This window comes from Eulemur rufifrons, chromosome 18 (assembly GCF_041146395.1).
Source record: "Eulemur rufifrons isolate Redbay chromosome 18, OSU_ERuf_1, whole genome shotgun sequence".
Classification (NCBI taxonomy): domain Eukaryota; kingdom Metazoa; phylum Chordata; class Mammalia; order Primates; family Lemuridae; genus Eulemur; species Eulemur rufifrons.
In genome coordinates, this window is record NC_091000.1 from 27,776,895 (window position 1) to 27,798,352 (window position 21,458).

General features: G+C 39.6%; 1 protein-coding gene across 7 annotated transcripts in view; it reads right to left on the reverse strand.

The window, feature by feature from the left end:
- Positions 1–20,138, reverse strand: part of ELF2 (E74 like ETS transcription factor 2) — a 102,615-nt gene extending 82,477 nt beyond the window's left edge. For 6 of the 7 annotated variants that reach the window (XM_069493592.1, XM_069493593.1, XM_069493590.1 and 3 more), the window contains exon 1: positions 19,884–20,138. The gene's annotated coding sequence lies outside the window, so the exon portion shown is untranslated. The remainder of the gene's footprint in view (positions 1–19,883) is intronic. The other variant, XM_069493591.1, reaches the window with a different exon arrangement.
- Between the last annotated feature and the right edge of the window lie 1,320 nt (positions 20,139–21,458).

Here is a 21,458-nt window from a genome sequence, read left to right on the forward strand (position 1 = left end):
GTATCCTCCTACAAGAATATAAGTTCCATGAGAACAGGGATAGCATTTACCATGTTTACTATGATCGCCCAAGAACCTAAAATGAATTAATACTATATTATTAAGTGTATAGGCTGATATGAAGATTTTGATATTTTGTAACCATGTTAACACATTGTATCATTCTTTTAGGCTTCTTCTGTTTTTTCCTACTCCTTAGCACCTAATATGAGAGAACTGGTTAAAAGCAGGAAGCATATACAAACAAGTAGACATTACACTATATAATCAGGTCAGAAAATGACCTAATATTTCAGAATTAATAACATGTCTTTTAAATGTACACTGATCCTATATATCAATAAATATTAGTAATTATAAGCAAATTATTAATTTTTTAAATGGAGACCTTGTTCTTGTAAGCATTAAATAGAAACTATCAAATTAAATTTAGCATTTGAGTAACATACTTTCATGAATATCATGAAATATTAATAAAATATCATTTTAAGATGTAGTACATAGTTTAAGTACCATCCTCTATCTAAAATTTAATTTTATCTCCAAATAAGGAAACCATGTTTGAGCAATTAAAGGTATGACAATTACAAATCATAATATACAGAATATCTCAATAAAGATATAGAAATTATAAGAAATAATCAAATGGAAATTATAGAGTTGAAAAGTATAAGACTAAAATTAAAACTTCACTAGCAGAAGTCAACAGCAGATTTGAGATGGCAGAAGGAGTCAGTGAACTTGAACATGTATCAACCGAAATTACCCATTCTGAAGAACAGAGAAAAACATTTTAAAAATCAACAGAGCTTCAGAGACTCACAGAATGCCATCAAGCATACTTATATGTAATAAGAATAACAGAAGAAGAGTAAAAGGAGAAAGAGGCAGAAAATTTTTTGAAGAAATAATGGTCAAACTTACCAAATTGTTGAGAAGTATTCATTAATTTACAGATTCAAGATATTCAATGAAACCAAACCAAAGTAGGACAAACACAAGGAGATCCACACTTAGGCACATCATAATAAAAATGTTGAAAGCCAAAGGCAGAGAAAATCTTGAAAGCAGCAAGAGTAAAACAACTTATTAGAAATATGGAGATCAGGAAGCAGGGGATGACGTACTCAAGATGCTGAAAGGACAAAAAAAAAAAAAAAAAAAAAAACCCACAAAACAAAACACACCAAAACAAACAAAACCACAAAAAAAAACTGTGAACCAAGAATCCTATACCCAGCAAAACTATCCTTTGAAAATAAAGGCAAAATAAAAAACATCTGAGAAAACCAAAGACTAGGATAATTCATTGAAAATAGATCTGCTTTATGAGAAATCCTAAAGAAAGTTCTTCAGAATGAAAGGATATAACCAGACTGTAACTCAAATCCATACAAAGAAATAAAGAGCACCATAAAAGGTATATATGTGTATATATAAAAGACTGTTTAAATATATTTTTCTTCTGTTAACCGTTTTAAAAGACATTCATTCAATTGCAAAGCAAATTATAAACCTCTATTGTTGAGTTTATAATACATAAAAATATATATGATAATAATAACAGACAGGAGGGAGATAATGGAACTATATTGAAGCAAAGTTCTTTTATGTTACCATAATCAAATTAGTCTTAATCTGAAGTAGATTGCAATAAATTATGACATACTGTAATCTCTAGAGAAACCTAAGAAAGTAACTCAAAAAATATAGTTAAAAAAACTAACAAAGGAATTCAAGTAATACACTGAAAAATACCTATTAACTCCAAAAGATGCAGTAGAGAATGAACAAAGAAATAAGAAATAAATGAAACATGAAAAATAACTAGCAAAATGGCAGACATAAATCTGCTATCAATGATTACATTAAATGTGAGTAGATAAAGAACTATAATCAAAAATGATATGGTATTTTTTCCCAAAAGCATTTAATTACATGCTGTCTACAAGACACACTTTAGATTCAAAAAATAAACAGGTCGAAAATAAAAGGATGGGAAAAGATACGCCATTTAAACAGTAAGCCTAAGAAAGCTAGAGTGGTTAAATTAAGATAATATGAGAGAGGAAAAGGGACATTTCATAATGATAAAAAGTTCAATTCATCATGAAGATAAAACAATTATAAATGTATACATGCCTAACACTAGGGCTCTAAAAACATGAAGCAAAAATTGGCAGAACTGAAAGGAAAAACAGATACTTCAAAAATAACAGAGATAGCCAGGCATGGTGGCGCATGCCGGTAGTCCCAGCTACCCGGGAGGCTGAGGCAGGAGGACTGCTTGAGCCCAGGAGTCTGAGGTTGCTGTGAGATAGGCTGAAGCCACAGCACTCCAACCCGGGCAACAGAGTGAGACTCTGTCTCAAAAAAAAAAAAAAATGAAGTAAAAAAATAACAGAGGTTTTAGTACCTCACTCTCATAATCGGTAGAATGGCTAGATAGAAAAATCAGTACAGATATGAAATGCTTGAACACTATCAACCTATTTCACCTAGTTGACATCTACAGAACATTCTACCCACCAATTGCAAAATATGTACTCTTTTCTAGCACAAATCATACAATGTTCAGAATATATTAAGTATTAGGCCATAAAAATGTCTCAATAATTTTAAAATGAGAAAAACAAAGCATGTTCTTCCACTACAAAAAAATTAGATATCAACAGCAGAATAAAATTCCAAGAACCCCCAAATATTTGGAAAGTAAACAACATGTGTCTTAATAATTTATGGGTCCAAAAAAATCATGAAAGAAATTAGAAAATATTTAAAACTGAATGAAAAGGTTTAAAAAGAATATCAAAATGTATGAGATGTCGCTAATTCAGTGTTTGCAGTGAAATGTATAGCTTTAAATGTCTGTATCAGAAAAGAAGAAAGATTTCAAATCAATAACCTAAGTTTCTATCTTAAACTAGAAAACGAAAGGTCAACTAAACCCTAAGCAAGCAGAAGAAAATCAAAAATAGAAAAATGATAGAAAAAAATCAATTTAATCAAAACTTGTTTCTTTGAAAAGAGCAATGAAATTGATAAACCTTTAGCTAGAATAACCAAGTAAAAAAGAACAGACACATGCTATCAAAATTAAAATGAAAGAGGAATATCACTACTAACCAACCATAGCAAAATTAAAAACATATACAGGAATATTACGAACTATATTCCAAAAAAATTAAATAGCCTAGACAAAATGAACAAAAATCCCTAGAAAGACATAATTGCCAAAACTAACCCAAAAATTAGCAGAGAACCTGAATAGATCCTATGACAAGCAAAGAAACTGCATTAGTAGATTAAAAAATTCCCAAAGAGAAAAACTCAAACCCAGATGCTTTCACTGATAAATTCTACCAAATATATTTAACAAGGTAATAATAGCAATCCTTCACAAACTCTTTCAGATAATAGAGGCAGGAACACATCTCAATTCATCCTATGAAGCTAGTGTTACTCTGATACCAAATCAAAAGACATAAGAAAACTACAGACTAATATCCCTTATAAATATAGACATTAAAATGTTCAACAAAGCATTAGTAAACCAAATGCAGCAACATCAGAATTAGATACCATGACTAAGTGAGATTTATCCCAGGTATACAAGACAGATTTAACATCTGAAAATCAAATACAGACAGTCCCCGACTTACAATGGTTCGACTTAACGATTTTTTGAGTTTACAATGGTACAAAAGTGATACACATTCACTACCTTCTGACTTTATGATGGAGTTATGTCTGAACAAACCCATTGTAAGTGGAAAATATCATAAGTTATCCATTCTTCATGGATTCTTCCTACCTTCACGGCCTTCCCTGCCTCCATTTGCCAGGGATTTAACACAAATCACTCCATTTTGATTGTGACAACTTTCATAGTCCTAGCAAGAAATTTGTTGACAAGACTATTGTTTTCCTCACTGATTGTAAATTTAAGTATTTATTTCTGGACTTTCAGTTCCATTGTATTACTTATACGTCTATCCTTATGCCACTACCAACCTGTCTTGATTACTGTGCTTGATGATAAGTTATGAAACCAGGTTTCATAACCAGGTACAAATGCCTGATAATAAGAACTATCAAAAAGACTCTACAAAAACCACAACCTTGCACAAAAATCACCACAACCTTACACAAAAAAATACTTCTGTGAGGACATCTGCCCAGCAACCACCTATCCAACGTTAGACAGGTACTACCCTTATTATTGATCCTGGAGCCAAGGATAACTGATGTAAAAAATTATGTAATCATCCTCATTTTTCCTTTAAAACTTTTGTCTTCCTTTACCACCCTGAATACATTCAAAGTTTACTGTGGGACATGTATTCCCACTGCAATGCTTATTACCAAATAAATACCATTTTCTTTTAGAGAGCCTCTCTCTGTTATTTAAGTAGACATATGGGTGTCAGAAGTGGGACTGAAGCGAGCTCAACTCAGACAAATTAGCAACCCCTAAAATCGAGTAAGTTACTCACGCTGAGCCCTTTTCAGCTCAGGTGAATCTCCTCTCAGATTCTTGGACTCCCACCTTTTGGTAAGTTCTTTTTTACTTTAGCCAGGATCTAATCTGGGGATAAGGCTGCCTCAAATGAAGGATCCTACATTCCTCTTAGGACCATAGAAGTCTTTGGGGGCAAGCCCTTTCTCGGAAGTGTCCTTTTGCAGAGTACTCTGTTTTGTACAGAACTTACATTCTGCTTGTGAGGCATGCCTTTTCCGGTGAATGCACTTTTGGTTCTTTCTGTGCATAAATTTTTTGTTTGGTCTCCATTCCTGGCTTAAAATTTTCTGAGCATACTTATTTTGGTTTCATTTCAGTTTGGTTATACATGTTTATAATTGATTTGCCTCTTTTACTTTTTTTCCTCCCTAATTGTTTTGGAACATCTTCCCAGAGCAAAAATAAACATTCTAAACTCTGATGAGATGGCTAACAAAAAGCCACTAAAGCAACTGTTGCAATCTAAAACACTGTTCCAGCTGGGTGTGGTGATGCATACCTATACTCCCAGCTACTCAGGAGGCTGAAGCAGGAGAATCCACTTGAGCCCAGGAGTTCAAGGCCAGCCAGGGCAACATAGCAAGACCCTGTCTCTAATTAAAAAGAATAACAATAAAACAAAACATCAGTCAAACTCCTAACATTCTTGGACAGAATTTGTAAGATTTTTGTTGTTGTTGTGCTCAAGAGATTAATAAGAAACAGAATGGGATTCTCTAATATGGTATGCCAAGCTTTCTGAAACTCCAGCTGGCTACATGGCTTTTTCTTGTGCATGTTTTTAAATCACTGGCCATCCTGGAGATCATTCTAACTCCCTAAGCCTGTTTTTCTTAGAACTAAATTAGAAATTGCAACCAACTATGGGATTAATATATAGAGTCTTCTAAATTCTCTATTTTTTTTTTTTTTTGCCTACTTTGAATCTGATAACTTCTCTCTGCTGATATAATATGCTATAGATAAACTCATTGTTTATGGCACTCCAGCCAAGATTTGTGTCTTAAGGAGCTTTCAAATGAATGGCTTTACAAATTACAATACCTCCATGGTAATCAACAACCTAGACACCTTTTGGAAATGTAAATTTGGGCTTGCCAGATTAACAATCACTTAGGGTGACTGAAGCATTGATATTTTAAAAGAAAAGTAGATAAATGCTTATAAAAGATAGACTCTTGGATCAAACAGATGAAAATCTTGAGCTCAGAGCAATAATATATGGAGTCTCATATTTTCTATCCAGCAGAAAAATTGCTTTGTCTGCCACTCATAGGCTAGAGAAAGGTGAAGAAAAACCTGCAAATAACTTCCCTGACTGCATTGCCTAGTCAAGCAAACCAGACCAAAGTAACAAATTTGTTATGAAATTTGTTACTAAAATTCAAGGCTGCTTGGAGATTTTGTTTTTCTTACACAATTCACCAGTCCTACTTAAATGCAAATACATGAAAATTTAACCCTAAACTCATTTGAAACTGAAAAAGGTAAAAAAATAAATAAATAAAAAGTGGGAGGAGGGGGTAAAGATCTTTCTTAAAACCAAACTCTTTTATCCAAAATTGTGGACCATAGCCTTCATAAGATTACAATCTGGGCAAATATAATTTAGCTGTAAGAAATATAATTTGAATCTAACTGGTTTTTTTGTTGTTGGTTTTTTGTTTTGTTTTTTTTTTTTTTTTAGAAATGGGGTCTTGCTCTGTCACCCAGGCTAGACTATGGTGCATAACAGCTCATATATCCTTGAACTCCCTGGGTCCTTCAGCCTCAGCCTCCCAAGTAGCTAAGAATACAGGCATGTGCCACCATTCTCAGCTAATTTTTTTTCTTTTTTTGAGACAAAGTCTCACTTCATCACCTGGGCTAGAGTGCTGTGGCGTCAGCTTAGCTGACAGCAATCAAACTCCTGGGCTAAAGCTATCCTCCTGCCTCAGCCTCCTGAGTAGCTACAGGGACTACAGGTGCACATCACCACACCCAGCTAACTTTTCCTATTTTTAGTAGAGACAGGGTCTCGTTCTTGCTCAGGCTGGTCTCGAACTACTGACTTCCAGTGATCCTTCCACCTCAGCCTCCCAGAGTGCTAGGATTACAGGCATGAGCCACCACATCCCACTTCCAGCTAACATTTTTTAATGTTTTTAGAGACAGGGTCTCACTATGTTTACCAGGCTGGTCTCACACTCCTGGCCTCAAGCTATCCTCCCTTCTCAGCCTCCAAAGTGGCTGGATTACATGCGCAAGTTACCACGCCTGGCCCAGTTGCCTTTTACAAACTGGTGAGTGTGTATTACTGTTTTACTATCTCATGACTAAAATTCTAAAATGTGACCACCAGATGCAGTGGCTTACATCTGTAATCCCAACACTTTGGGAGGCCTAAGTGAAAGGATTGGTTTAGTACAGGAATTCCTACCCAGACTGGGCAACATAGTGAGACCCTGTCTTTACAAAAAAAAAAAAAAAAAAAAGAAAAGAAAAGAAAAAAATTAGCCAGGCATGGTGTTACATACCTGTAGTCCTACCTACTCAGGAGGTTGAGGCAGGAGGATCCCTTGAGCCTAGGACTTTGAGGATGCAGCGAACTATGGTAACTCTACTGCACTCCAGCCTGGGCGACAGAGCGAGACCCTGTCTCTAAAAAAAAAAAAAAAATTTTTTTTTTTTTTTTTTTTTTGAGACAGGGTCTCGCTCTGTCGCCCAGGCTAGAGTGAGTGCCGTGGCGTCAGCCTAGCTCACAGCAACCTCAAACTCCTGAGCTCAAGCGATCCTCCTGTCTCAGCCTCCCGAGTAGCTGGGACTACAGGCATGCACCACCATGCCCGGCTAATTTTTTTTTTTTTATATATATTTTTAGCTGTCCATATCATTTCTTTCTATTTTTTAGTAGAGATGGGGTCTCGCTCTTGCTCAGGCTGGTCTCGAACTCCTGAGCTCAAATGATCCGCCCACCTCGGCCTCCCAGAGTGCTAGGATTACAGGCGGGAGCCACCGCGCCCGGCCAAGAAAAAAAAAAATTTTTGAATGAAATTCTAAAATGAAAGCTGTAAAATATTTGTATGTGTGGAGGTATGTTTAGCTGTATTTAAAAGTATTTACATATATTATGTTGTATGTTACATCTACATGATAGACTCTGATGTAGTCAGCCAGAAATTCCTTAAGGAATTCTATTCAGATTGGCTTATATGAGTGTTCATAAAAATTGTTAAAATATGTGGTAATTAACCCAAATACCTTCTAATTCACATAGCTTAAGTAAATCTTTGATTAAATATCTGGTTTTAAATTTTTTGATAAAATAAAAATAGAGACATCTTCAGAATTGTCACCATACATTTTGCCTGGTTTTACTGCTCAAACAGCATCTTTTTTTTTTTTTTTGTGGGACAATTTTACTCTGTCACCCCAGAATAGAGTACAGTGTCATCATCATAGCTCACTGCAACCTCAAACTCCTGGGTTCAAGCCATCCTCCTGCCTCTCTGCCTGCTGAGTAGCTAGGACCACAGGCACACACCACCACACCCGGCTAATTTTTCTATTTTTAGTAGAGATGGGGTCTCACTCTTGCTCAAGATGGTCTCAAACTCCTAAGCTCAGATGATCCTTCTGCCTCAGCCTCCCACAGTCAGTTTTATATTTGTCTCTGATAGATGTTTTAGGGTGTCAGGGTTGACACAAAGGTTATACAATAACCTAATATAACCTAATATAAAACCAGCCTAAAAACAAAATAGTCTGTATGTGTAACTCTTTGATAAATAAGACTAATATTGTTGGTTTAATGAAAACAGCTGTACCTTCTGAGTTATCAGCAAAATACCCATACATTTAAATTTAAGGTTCTGACTCAAGTGAACATCCCATATCATAGGCTGTAATAAAGTTTAACAGGAAAACAACTTGAAATAATGACTACCTTTGTTTACTACCTCACTTTTCATAAGTAATTCAGGTATAATTATTTAAAATAAATTAGCTAAATGTAAATGAGATCAATGTTTAAGAATGAACTTTTCACATAATTTGAAATCGTAAATTTATGTCATGTTAAATTAAGTGACAGACACTCATTAAGGATCTGGATCATTTTCATATAAATTCCATCTTACCTTATATGGACACGTAAATTGTTGAACACAAGTATGTTTGTTCTTAGCTTCTCAAATCTTATAAAAGAACCAAATATATTTCAGTCTATTAACATACATAAAAGTTATGTTATGGGGAAACATGTTTCTAAAAATCATAAAATGGTTCTCATCTATAAACTATTGATAAGTTACAGATAGTTCAAAATTTCTTGCTTCCTACGTTTTCACTAAAAATTAAGGTTACAAAGAGTTTTGAGTTCTATTAAATGTATATAATTCTGTAAACAAAGCATAGTAAAAAGTAAAATGTTTTTAGATGAGAAAATTATAATAAATTATAATAAACAATGTGTTCTCTATTGAGAAAAAAAGAACTGGGTAAATTCAGAGGTTATTTGAGGTTGTTTCAAAAAGTAAAATCTAGAAAGGAAATAGAAACCAGATAGAAAGGAACCAGTAAGTAGGAAAAGGAAATGTGAAGTTATGAGTATGAAGATGTATTTCTGGTAAAGAAGGTTAAAAAGAGAGTAACGGGGGGGGGGGGGGGGGGGGCGCGCACGCCTATAGCCCCAGCTACTAAAGAGGCTGAGATGGGAGGATCCCTTGAGCCCAGGAGTTTGAGAGCAGCCTGGGCAACACAGAGAGATTCTGTGGAGAAGAGAAGAGGGGAGATGAGGGAAGGGGAGGAGCAGAAGAGGGGAGGGGGGAAGAGAAAAGGAAGAGAGGAGGAAGAAGAGAGAAAGAGAAGAGAAAGAAAAGAGAAAAAAGAAAAGGAAAGAGAGAGAGAAGAAATAGAGAAAAAGAAAAAAAGAGAGAGACAATAACTTTTCAAAGTAAGGAGAAAAAGAAATTAAATTCTGTCCTAAAGTAGAATGACTGGTTATTTAAGAAAGAGGAAGTATAGGACAAAACTAAAGGTCTAAGCATGATGTAGAAGGTCTGAGTAAGTTGTAGAAGGTTTGTGAAGGATTAATTTATGAAAGTAAGTTTGTGTGTGATCAAGTTGGCTATAATTAAAAGAGATTTATAAGTTTTCTAAAGTCCAAGCTGTGATTTAAAATATGCATATAACACACACGATAGAAAGTTAAAAATTTGGTCCCCTATGTTAGAACAAGGCTTTCCTGAAGTCTTGATCTGCTCTTAGTAAAAATTGCAAGAGGTTTTGATTTTTAATTCTGAAATCTGTTTCTTTAAATTTTAACCATATTCTCAACTACAGCTTCACAGTTTAGAGCAATGTTTTCCTCCAGTATAACTTAATTCTGTTAGTATCAATCCCTGGTGTTTAAAAAAAAAGAAAAGAAAAAAAAGGATAACTTAATTCTGTATTCATGGCTTTTTTTGACTGTGCCTGAATTGCTCCATTTAACCAGGAAATTTCCCATTCTTATACTAAGAGCCATGTATTCCCCTGCTCAAGGTACTAGTTTTCTTGTTTATATTCCTCTATAATATGCTGTACACTCATAACCTTGGATACACACTCTTCCTGTGTCTAATTAAATTCAAGTGCCTTTTCATCAGGTTCAACTTCCGGGTTATCTAAATGGGCTTCCCATAACAGAAGCAATCACCCTGTAGGAGGTTTTTCCTTACCTTTTTGGTAACTGGCCTAAAGAAACAAAGATTTTACATTTTATCAAGATAATTCCCCGTGTTTCATGTTATCTTTGTTAGGTTTTTTGATTACTTAGAAAAACTGGAGTTTGAAAGAGTTAATGTTTCTTTTACATCCATGTAACTTTTTGTATGGCTCTTGAAGTCTTTTGATTATTATTCTGGTTAAATGAATGACTAATATTTCACAGTGATCTGTGATCCTGTTTTGATCAGGTGTTTTAAACCTTTTGACATCTTTGGTAGGCTTCCCCAATATCAAGTTCTAGAGTAAGTATTTCTTGACCTCAAACTAACTTTGGGATGTTCCACAGGGTGCTAAACCTTCTCAAAGATTTATAAAAGAGAAACATTAAACTAAATCAGGTTTATTTGATATGTTGAATTATACAAAAATCATTGTCAAATCAGTGATGTTAGATCTTTCAATTGTACTTCCAGATATTTTATTGATACAAATGTTCCAAAATTGTATGAAATTCTTAGAAATCTAATATGTCATTAGTCATAATTCTGGTTATTATGTTGTATGCCACAAAAATAACCAAATTTCCTTGTTACTTGCTAATTATAATGAACTTCCACCAGACTGTTAACCATGGTTATTCTAAGTCTTTGTCACTCATGTTTTTTTAATTATTCTCTAAAAGCATGTGCAACCAAGATCATGGAAAATTAGCCAGGCATGGCGGTGCATGCCTATAATCCCAGCTACTTGGGAGGCTGAGGCAGGAGGATCGCTTGAGCCCAGGAATTTGAGGCTGCAGTGAGCTATGATCATGCCACTGCACTCTAAGCCTGAGCAACAGAGTAAGACTTCATCTCTTTAAAAAAAAAAAAGAAAGAAAAGAAAAGAAAGAGGCCGGGCGCGGTGGCTCACGCCTGTAATCCTAGCACTCTGGGAGGCCGAGGTGGGTGGATCGTTTGAGCTCAGGAGTTCGAGACCAGCCTGAGCAAGTGCAAGACCCCATCTCTACTAAAAATAGAAAGAAATGATATGGACAGCTAAAAATATAGAAAAAATGAGCTGGGCATGGTGGCGCATGCCTGTAGTCCCAGCTACTTGGGAGGCTGAGACGGGAGGATCGCTTGAGCTCAGGAGTTTGAGGTTGCTGTGAGCTAGGCTGACGCCACGGCACTCACTCTAGCCTGGGCAACAGAGTGAGACTCTGTCTCAAAAAAAAAAAAAGAAAAAGAAAAGAAAGAAATAAATTAAAAAAAAAAAAATTCACAGAAACGACTCTAACAAGTACTTTTAAATACACATTCCTAATAACTTTAAGATCAATGGACTAGAAATTTTCCAGAACTCTAATGAAGAAACTAATGAATTCGAGGAACCGTTAATTAAAAATTAAGCAAAATAAAACTTAATTAAAAGACATTAATGAAGATGTTTTTACAACTTTATTTTAAATGTTGTTGATTCTTTACTTAAATGTTTTGTTTTCCAGATTTAAGGAAACTTTTTCTCTTAAACAATCTATAGTTTACAGTAATTTGGTAGATATACTTTTATGAACAAAAGTGGAAGCATTTAGTTTTCCCCCCTACTTGATCCCTTCAAAATTCAGAAACTAATCATGAGTATTCTTATTTTTATGGAAATGTAGTTATTTGCCCAAGTTCAATAAGAATCTGCTCTCTTTACAACAGGATACAATTGAAAACATTGGTTATATTACCAAGGATTTGAGTGGAAAATCATATTTAAGAACGTGCATAGGATGTCTGGCTTCAAGGGTTCCCAGCTTTACAGTGAGTGAGTAAAAATTGTCACTTTCTGTCAGGCCCAGGACCTTAAAACTGTAGGTAAAATCTAAAGCCTGACTTAATTTGGCTTCCTAACCTTGAAAGGTTTTTAAATCTCAGATTTCAATATGGCCAATAGCTATTCTTGCTGCACTTATGTAAATGATCAGACCACAATTTGATAAAACTAAACTTACTTTAAAAACAAATTTGTCTTCCACTAATTTCTACCTTTGGTAGAAATCAGGATGACTATGGAGAGAAAAGTTATGTTTCTAAAGAAAAGCTATATGCACCTGTTATTAGAGTGTAGACCTGTGCATTGTATTCCAGTTTTTATTATCTACCTGTAGACTGGCCTGGATCCTAAATTCTTTTTGGTTCCTCCAATACAACATTGTTCCACAGAATTACCTCTGTAAGCTAAAACTAGATAAATTTTAAGGGACAAGTCTCATGCCTGATGTTTGGGCCACACAGAAAAGTTGACCAAACTACCCCAGGTCATAACCAGAGACATTCAACTACAAACCAGGATGAGAAGTTGATGACTTCACATTGTAGACAGCTTCTCCCAAGACAATCGAACAAGACTCCATATTATAATGAGACTCTTTATCCTTCGTAATGTCTACCTTTTTCACTTGGCAGGATAATGGTATAATTGAAATTTCACAATCAGTAGCTTCTCCTGGTAACTTGACAGAACCTCACCTAACAGATCCTTTCGTTCACCTCGTGGGTGACTTTGGCAACATCCCTAACACAACTGTTGCTCACATTCTGCTTTAATTCAATCCAGCCATAGAATACTAGATGATAAAACTACTCTATATTATCTACTGGTTAAGTAAGGAAATGTTTGTGCTATTATTAATACTACATATGCTGTATCTGGATAAATTCCTCTAGGAAAGATGACGCTCATATACACTAAACAAGAAAACAGGCCATATGGTTACAGTATGTCCCACGTACTTCCCTATGGTCATTTGATTTATTCAATTGATTGCCTTTAAGCCTAGGTTCATAGCTCAAAACCATCATATTACTATTCATTTTACTTTGTATTTTCCTTTTTAAACGTTGTACCTGTTATTTTTTAAATTTCTGCAGAAGTACAACTCCTAACAGAATAATGCTGGCCCTACACTTTGAGATGATAGCCAACACCTAAGGAACAGACAAAACTGAACTTAACAATGGAGTCCTGGGAGATTTAGCCTGAAAGTCACTCCCTCCAAGCCTTCCTTGTTGCTCAAATGTGGCTACAAGATTTTTGACACTGACTTCTAGTCACCAATCACTCCCTCCAACCTGGGACCAGACCAACAACCCAGAATAGCTTCATGTGGGCACCAAGGGACAATTAAAACCTAACTACAGGACCATTGATCAGTGATGCTTTTGGAGGAAGATCTTGATCAAAAGGAGGAAATGTGAAAGTTTCTGAATTAAAATGGAGTCAGTTGTTTTAAAAACCCTGACAAATAGGCCAGGCACGGTGGCTCACGCCTATAATTTTAGCACTCTGGGAGGCCGAGGCGGGAGGATTGCTCAAGATCAGGAGTTCAAGACCAGCCCAAGAGCAAGACCCCATCTCTACTAAAATTAGAAAGAAATTATCTGGGCAACTAAAAATATATAGAAAAAAAAATTAGCCAGGCATGGTGGCACATGCCTGTAGTCCCAGCTACTTGGGAGGCTGAGGCAGAAGGATTGCTTGAGCCCAGGAGTTTAAGGTTGTTGTGAGCAAGGCTGACACCACAGCACTCTAGCCCAGGCAACAGAGCAAGACTCTGTTTCAAAAAAAAAAAAAAAAAAAACACCCTGACAAATAGAGCCAGGGAAGACCATGAAAGAAGCATTCTCATGCGCAACGAATTAAGAAGTATGATCACAAAAGACTACAAAAACACAGCCTAACACAAAGGCCATCACAACTTCATAAAAACAATACTTCTGCAAGGACATGTACTGAGCAACTGCCTGTTCCACCTCAGATTGGTACCATCCTTGTTACTGATCCTTGTAGCTAAGGATAATTGGTTCAAAACAGTTATGTAATCCTCTTCATTTTTCCTTCAAAAACGGACGTGTTCCTTTATCTCCTGAATATGCACATAGTTTACTATGTCATGTGTATTCCCACTGCAATGCTCACTCCTGAATAAATGTCATTTTCTTTTAGAGAGCCTGTTACTTAGGTTGACAGAACAAATCATATGCAAACAATGAATTGAGACCATTATTTCTCACCTTACACAGAAATTAAGTCAAACTAGATTATAAAATCCAAAGTTTTGAACTAAAACTAAAAAATTTCTAGAAGAAAAAGGTGAAAACCCCCCAAGACGTTGGATTAAGTAGAGAGTCTTTTTCTTTTCTTTTCTTTTTTTCTTTTTTTTTGAGAAAAGGTTGCACCCTGTTTTCCCATCTAGCGTGCAGTGGTGTCATCATAGCTCAACCTCAAATTCTCTGGCTCAAGCAAGCCTCCGGCCTCAGCCTCCAGAGTGGGTGGGACTACAAGTGTGTGCATGCCACCATGCCCAACTAATTTTTTTATTTTTTGTAGAGACGGGGTTTCACTATATTGCTCAGTCTTATTGCTCACTATATTGCTTAGTCCTAAACTCCTAACCTTAAGAAATCCTCCCACCTTGTCCTCCCGGAGTGCTAGGACTACAAGCATGATCCACCATGCCTAGCTAGGTAGAGAGTTCTTACATAAGACAACAAAATCATAAGGTATAAAAGAAAACAACTGAGAAACTGGACTCCATCAAAATTAAAATGTATGCCCTTCAAAGATCCAATCCCCCATTTTTAAAAAATGAAAAGACCGGCCGGGCGCGGTGGCTCACGCCTGTAATCCTAGCACTCTGGGAGGCCAAGGTGGGCGGATCGTTTGAGCTCAGGAGTTCGAGACCAGCCTGAGCAAGAGCGAGACCCCACCTCTACTAAAAATAGAAAGAAATTATATGGACAGCTAAAAATATATATAGAAAAAATTAGCCGGGCATGGTGGCGCATGCCTGTAGTCCCAGCTATTTGGGAGGCTGAGACAGGAGGATCGCTTGAGCTCAGGAGTTTGAGGTTGCTGTGAGCTAGGCTGACGCCACGGCACTCACTCTAGCCTGGGCAACAGAGTGAGACTCTGTCTCAAAAAAAAAAATAAAATAAAATAAAAAAATGAAAAGACCAGCCACAGACTGTAAAGAAATATTTGCAAATCAAATATTATTAAAGGACTTACATACAGAATACATTAAAAAAAACTCTTACAACTCAGTAATAAGTCAAACCACTCACTTTAAAATAGGCAACAGATCTGAATCTTTTGTCATCAAAAAGGATATATGAATGGTTAATAATCATATGAAAAGATGCTCAACAGTATGAGTCATAACGAAATTTAAATTAAAACCACAAAGAGTAAACAAATTCATATCCACTAGAATGGCTATAATAAAGAAGACAGACAATAGTCTAAGTGTTGGCAAGGACAAGAAGAAAACTGGAACTCTTCACACCTGGCTGTTAGGAACGTAAGATGGTATGGCCCCTTAGGGAAATAGTTTGACAGTTCCTTAAAAAGGTAAACATATGATGCAGTAATTCTATTCCTAGATATCTACCTAACAGAAATGAAACCAAACGTCCACATTAAGACTTGTACTCAAATATTCAAGGATGATTATTCAAAATACTCAAAAACTGAAAACAATCCAAACACCTATAAACTGGTCAACAGATAAACAAAACGTGGTACAGCAGTCTCCCCTTATCTCCTTATCCAGTTTTACTTTCCACAGTTTCAGTTACCCACAGTCAAAGGTGGTCTGAAAATATTAAATGGAAAATTCCAGAAATAAACAATCCATGTTTTAAATCATGCACCCCAATCTGAGTAACATGAAATCTCATGCCATCCTTCTCAGTACTGCCTGGGACATGAATCATCCCTTTGTCCAAGTACTCATGCTGTATACACTACCTGCCAGTAGCCATCTCGGTTATCAGATGCTCTGTCATGGTATCACAGTACTTGTATTCAAGTAACCCTTACTTTACTTAATAATGGCCCCAAAACTCAAGAGCAGTGATGCTGACAATCCAGATATGCTAAAAAAGAAGTTGTAAAATGCTTCCTTTAAGTGAAAAGGTAAAAGTTCTCAATTTAATAAGGAAAACAAAAATTGTATGCTGAGGTTGCTAAGATCTACAGTAAGAACAAATATCCTAGCCATGAAATTGTGAATAGTATATTGTTATAACTGTTCTGTTTTGTTGTTGTTTTTCATCTCTTACTGTGCCTAATTTATAAATTAAACTTTATCATAGATAGGTATGTAGAGTGAAAAAATAGTACATATAGGGTTCAGTACTATCTGAGATTTTAGGCACCCACTGAGGCTCTTGGAATCCCCCCGTGGTATCCCCCATGAATAACAGAGAACTACTGTATGTTCATAAAAAAGAAATACTATTTAGCAATAAAAAGGAACAAAATATTGATGCATGCTACAATAAGAATGAATCCCGAAAGTATTATGCTAAGTGAAAGAAAACAGATGCAAAAGACTACATACTGTATGATTCCATTTATATGAACTATCCAGAAAAAGTAAATGAAGACAAAAACAAATCAGAGATTGCCTGAGGCTGGGGTGAGAGTCAGGATTAACTGCAAACAGGCTATAAGAAATTTCTGGAGGCCATGAAAATGTTCTAAAATTGGCATGTGGTGAGTTTCACAATTCTATGTATTTACTGAATGCTACACTCAAAATGGATGAATTTTTTGCTATTATAATAAATCAAAAAGCTAATTTCTTTAAAAGCATACATACCCAAGAGAAATGAAAACATGTTCACACACAAACATGTACATAATTATTCACAGCAGCATATTCATAATAGCCAAAAAGTGGAAACTCAAATATTTGTCTATCAACTGATGAATGGAAAAATATATCCATACAATGGAATATTATTCAGCAATAAAAAGAAATGAAGTCCTGACACCTGCTACAACATGAATAAACTTTGAAAACATTATGCTAAGTGAAAGAAACCAGTCACAAAAGACCATCATACAGCTTCATTTATATGAAAAGTCCAGAATAGGCCAACCTACAAAGATACAAAGTAGATCAGCAGAGGTTGCTTAAGACTAGGAGTGTTGGGGGAAAATGGACAGTGACTGCTAATGGGTATAGGGTTCTTTTTGGGAGTGATGAAAATGTTCTAAAGTTGATTATGGTGATGGCTGAACAACTTGGAATATAAAGTCAGCTCTCCGTATCCCTGAGTTCCCAATCCACAGATTCAACCAACCAAGGATGGAAAATATTCGGAAAAAAATTTAATACACTGTGTGTATTAAACATGTACAGACTTTTTTTCCACATCATTATTCCCCAAACAATACCATATAACAATTATTTACATAGCATGTACACTGTATTAGGTATAATAAGTAATCTAGAGATAATTTAAAGTATACGGGAGAATGTGCATAGCTTACATGCAAATACTATGCCATTTTACATCAGAGATTTGAGGATCCACAGATTTTGGTATCCTCAAGAGGTCCTGGAACCAACCCCCCACGGATACCAAGGAACAACTGTACTAAAAACCACTGAGGCTGGCTCACACCTGTAATCCCAGCACTTTGGGAGGCTGAGGTGGGAGGATAGCTTGACGCCAGGAGCTCAGACCAGCCTGAGCAACATAAGGAGATCTCGTTTTTATAAAAAATTAAAAAATAAATTAGCCGGGTGTGGTGTCCTGCGCCTGTAGTTCCAGCTACTCTGGAGGATGAGCCAGGAGCACTCCTTGGAGTTTGAGGTTGCAGTGAACTATGATGACACAACTGCACTCTAGCCCAGGCAACAGAGCAAGATCCTGTCTCAAAAAAAAAAAAAAAAAGAAAGAAAGAAAGAAAGAAAAAGAAAGAAAGAAAACCCACTGAACTGTACACTTTAAAACAAATTGAATGGCATGCGAATTATATCGCAATAAAGCTGTTTACTCTCCTACACATATACAAAAAGTTACACAAACTCTGAGGAGGTAAAGCTATTAACATTAGCAGGCCCTACCACAGTTATCAATTTGTTTACTTAGGATATAAAAATTCCCAGGTTACAAATTCTTCCCAACCATACTCAAGCTGATTATTGTGTAAATGAATATTTATGTCTGAGATGAGGAACAATGATTAATCCAAGTTATCAGTTAAATCACTAAGCTTCAAAATAAGTTGACATTAAATATTAAAATTTTAAATGCCCAACATCTCAATTTCCTATTCAGTTTCATTTTCATAACTTTAACTAGATAATCTCAATAATATTCATATGAATCCACTCTGAAAAAGTGCTGTCCTATATAAATTTTATTCCTAAATTCCTTAAATGTAATTCCATAATTTCCAGTCTTACATAAAATCGTGATACTTTTTGAAGGAACTCTGAAACACAAATACCCAATCCTATCTTAGTAAAACATACATTTTTCTGTGATTCTGGCGCTAGAAAAGGTGCATAATTTACCTCTCGATAGAGACTCACAGATAAAAAGAAAAGCAAATCTGATTACCAAACACACGATTACTGCTTTCTCATCACCGGATTAGAATTTAAACCATACAGCCGAAGTAAATGTTCATGAACATAAGAAAGGGGAAATTATTACAGTTTCACAACGAAGTGTCCCCTTCTTACTCATTTAATTAAGTACTAAGAACTTAAAACCTATTCTGCAGTGAATCTCGCTCCTAGAAAGGAAGCTCGGGATGCTGGCACATGAGGAACACTAGGAACTGCAATCTGGATTACTCTTGGTGTTAATGGAAAATTTTCTCCGTCCTTTATTGAGACGGAATAAAAATGCCCAACTAGAGCAAGAGAGGGGCTCGGCTGTCCTGCTCACGAAGCTGCTCGGTCAGAGTCAGTACCCAGCCTGGCAGAGCCCCTCACCGTCCTCCTCCCGCGCCCCTAGAACATCCAGTAGCGCGGTCCCTGAGGGCCAGCTTGGCGAGAAAAGATCCAGAAGGCGGTTACTGGACGTGCGTGTTACTGAGCCTGTTTTTGTTTTGTTTAAAAAACAGATTCCGATCAGAGCCAAGCTTCCCTACCCCTCCCCCCGGGAATTGGGGGAAGTGGCAGCAGGGGGCCGGCGTGGAGAGCGAGAATAAAAGAACTGCCGAGTTCAACCTGTCGTGCAAGCTAGCAGCGGAGGGAAGGAAAGGTAAGCGGCGGCGATAAGGCCCGACCGGGAAGGAAACTGGTGTCCAGCCACCACCACCCGCCACCCCGCCCCGCCACACGGAGCGGCCCGAGCCTCCCAGGTCCCGCCCCGAGCTCGCCGCCCAGCCCCGGCGCTCGCCGCAGACTCCCGCCCAACACAGACCCTCCCAGGACGCGCTTCCTCGGGAGCCGAGTCGGACCCCCGCCCCGGCCTCCCCGAGGGATGAGGCGGGTCAGTTCAGTCCGCTTCTCGGCAGAGGTGACTCGCGCAGAGATGTAAACACAGCGAGACCAGCTGCGCTCGGCCCATCCCCCGCGCCGGGGTCCGTAACCTCTTCCCTCAGCCCTGCCCTGCGCCCCGCGTTCCCAGCCGGCAGGCGCGCAGCGCGCCTTCCCCTTTCTCCAAGTCCCACTCCGCGACCGTTGCCCGGGGACACTCAGCCCCCTTTCCCCGGCCCCCTTCTAGTGTCACCGCCACAGCCTCCGGAAAACCCCTCCGCAAACCCCGGAGCAAACAACACAGGCGCGGGGCGGGGGCGCGGAAGGAGGAGGCGGCACTCGGGACAGCGAGGCTTTATCGCCGCGCCCTCCGCGCTCCCCCTCTCCAGCCTCGGCTGCCCGCGCTCTTACCTGCTCTTCGCGTCGCCTGGGAAAGACCGCAGCACCCCTTTCCCTCCCAGCAGGGCCGCGGACTAGCTGCCGCTGCCGCCGTTGGCCGGGCGTCCGGAGGGAGCCAGGGCCTCCCCCGCAGCCCAAGCCGCTCCACAGGGAGAGAAGGAGACAAAACAGAGGCGCGCTGCGCCCCCCGCCCGCGCCGCCCCACCGACCCCCAACCGCCGAGGCTACGGCGGCGACACAGAGCTCGGCGCGGGGAGCAATGGTGGCCCCCGCCCCGCTCCCGGCCTCCTCCCTCCACCCCCCGCCTCGGCTCCTCCCCCTCGGCCTCCAGCCGCCGCCACCAGGACACTCCAGTCCGCCTCCCCCTCCCCGCCCGCTCCGAGCGCTCCTCCCCTCCCCACGCGGCGGGGCGGGGCGGGGGTGGGGGGACGGCACCGCCAGTCACCGCAGCGCCTGTCAAACCCCGACCGTCTATTTATACCCCGCGGGGCCCCGCCGCCCTCGGCCCCCACCAACACGCCGAACCTGCCTCTGTTGCTCTCTCGAATCCCGCCCTCCTCTTATAGCCCAACTTCTTCCAAACCCGCCTTCTCAGGTAAAGACGCTCGCCACTTGTCCGGCTCTCTGCCCGGGGGCCCCCCCATCCCGCTCTCCAGCCAAAGACTGGTGCGGGTAGCCCCACCGCGCGGGGCAGGCGTATAAAGACTGCGGGACGGCGCGTGCACCTGCAGCGCCCGCCCGCCCGCTTCTCTCAGCCGGCCGGGACCGCACGCACACACCCTTGCCACTCTCTGAGGCCCCTCGCGGGCCCTGGCTGTCACCCCGTCCCTAACTCAGGCCTCTCGCCCTTGTCCTCTGGGGACTGCCCCACACTCGGAAAGTCTTGACAGTTACTGGGGACCGAGAGGTTGCAAAACTCCTAGCCTAGATCGGTCTCGTCCCCACGCCTCAGCCTCGGCTAAGTATAAGGTGGGGGAGCGGGCGGGCAGGAGCGCGACGCCGCCCCGCCCCGGCCGGTGACGCACGTGGCGCACCGCCCCGCCAGCCTCGCGCCCCTCGGCACCGCCCGCTCCTCCTCCCGGCTCGCAAACGCCCGGCCTAGTACACCCGCCGACCCCGCCCCATTCCCAGAAATTACCACCCGCCCAACGGCCCAGCCGCGAGGCGGTTGGTGCCGGCGTTTGCTGGCGGTCGCGCGGCCGGGCCCAGCGCGCAGCTGCGGAGCGCGGCGGGCGCCCCTCGGTGCTGCCCCAGGAGCTGCCGGCGACCGCACCGAGCCATTGTCGCTCCGCGCTCGGTCCGCAACGGAGAAGTAACTGAAGTCCGAGTATTATTGGTGCGAGGATGGAGAGTGTATTGGTGAGGGAGTATTTTGGGCCAAGTGCCTGAGAATTCGAAAACGAAAACCCAGCAGTCGCTGCACGCTTCTGGTTTCACACTTTCACACAAAGGGGAACCTCTGAACAGGGCACTCTCACGCGCCTCCAAGTGCACAAAAGCCAATGACACGGTGCCCTGGGTTGCCCAGCGTTCGGCGCGTCTCATTAATGGGTTTTCTTAGGCACAGTTATGCATACAAACGCCTCG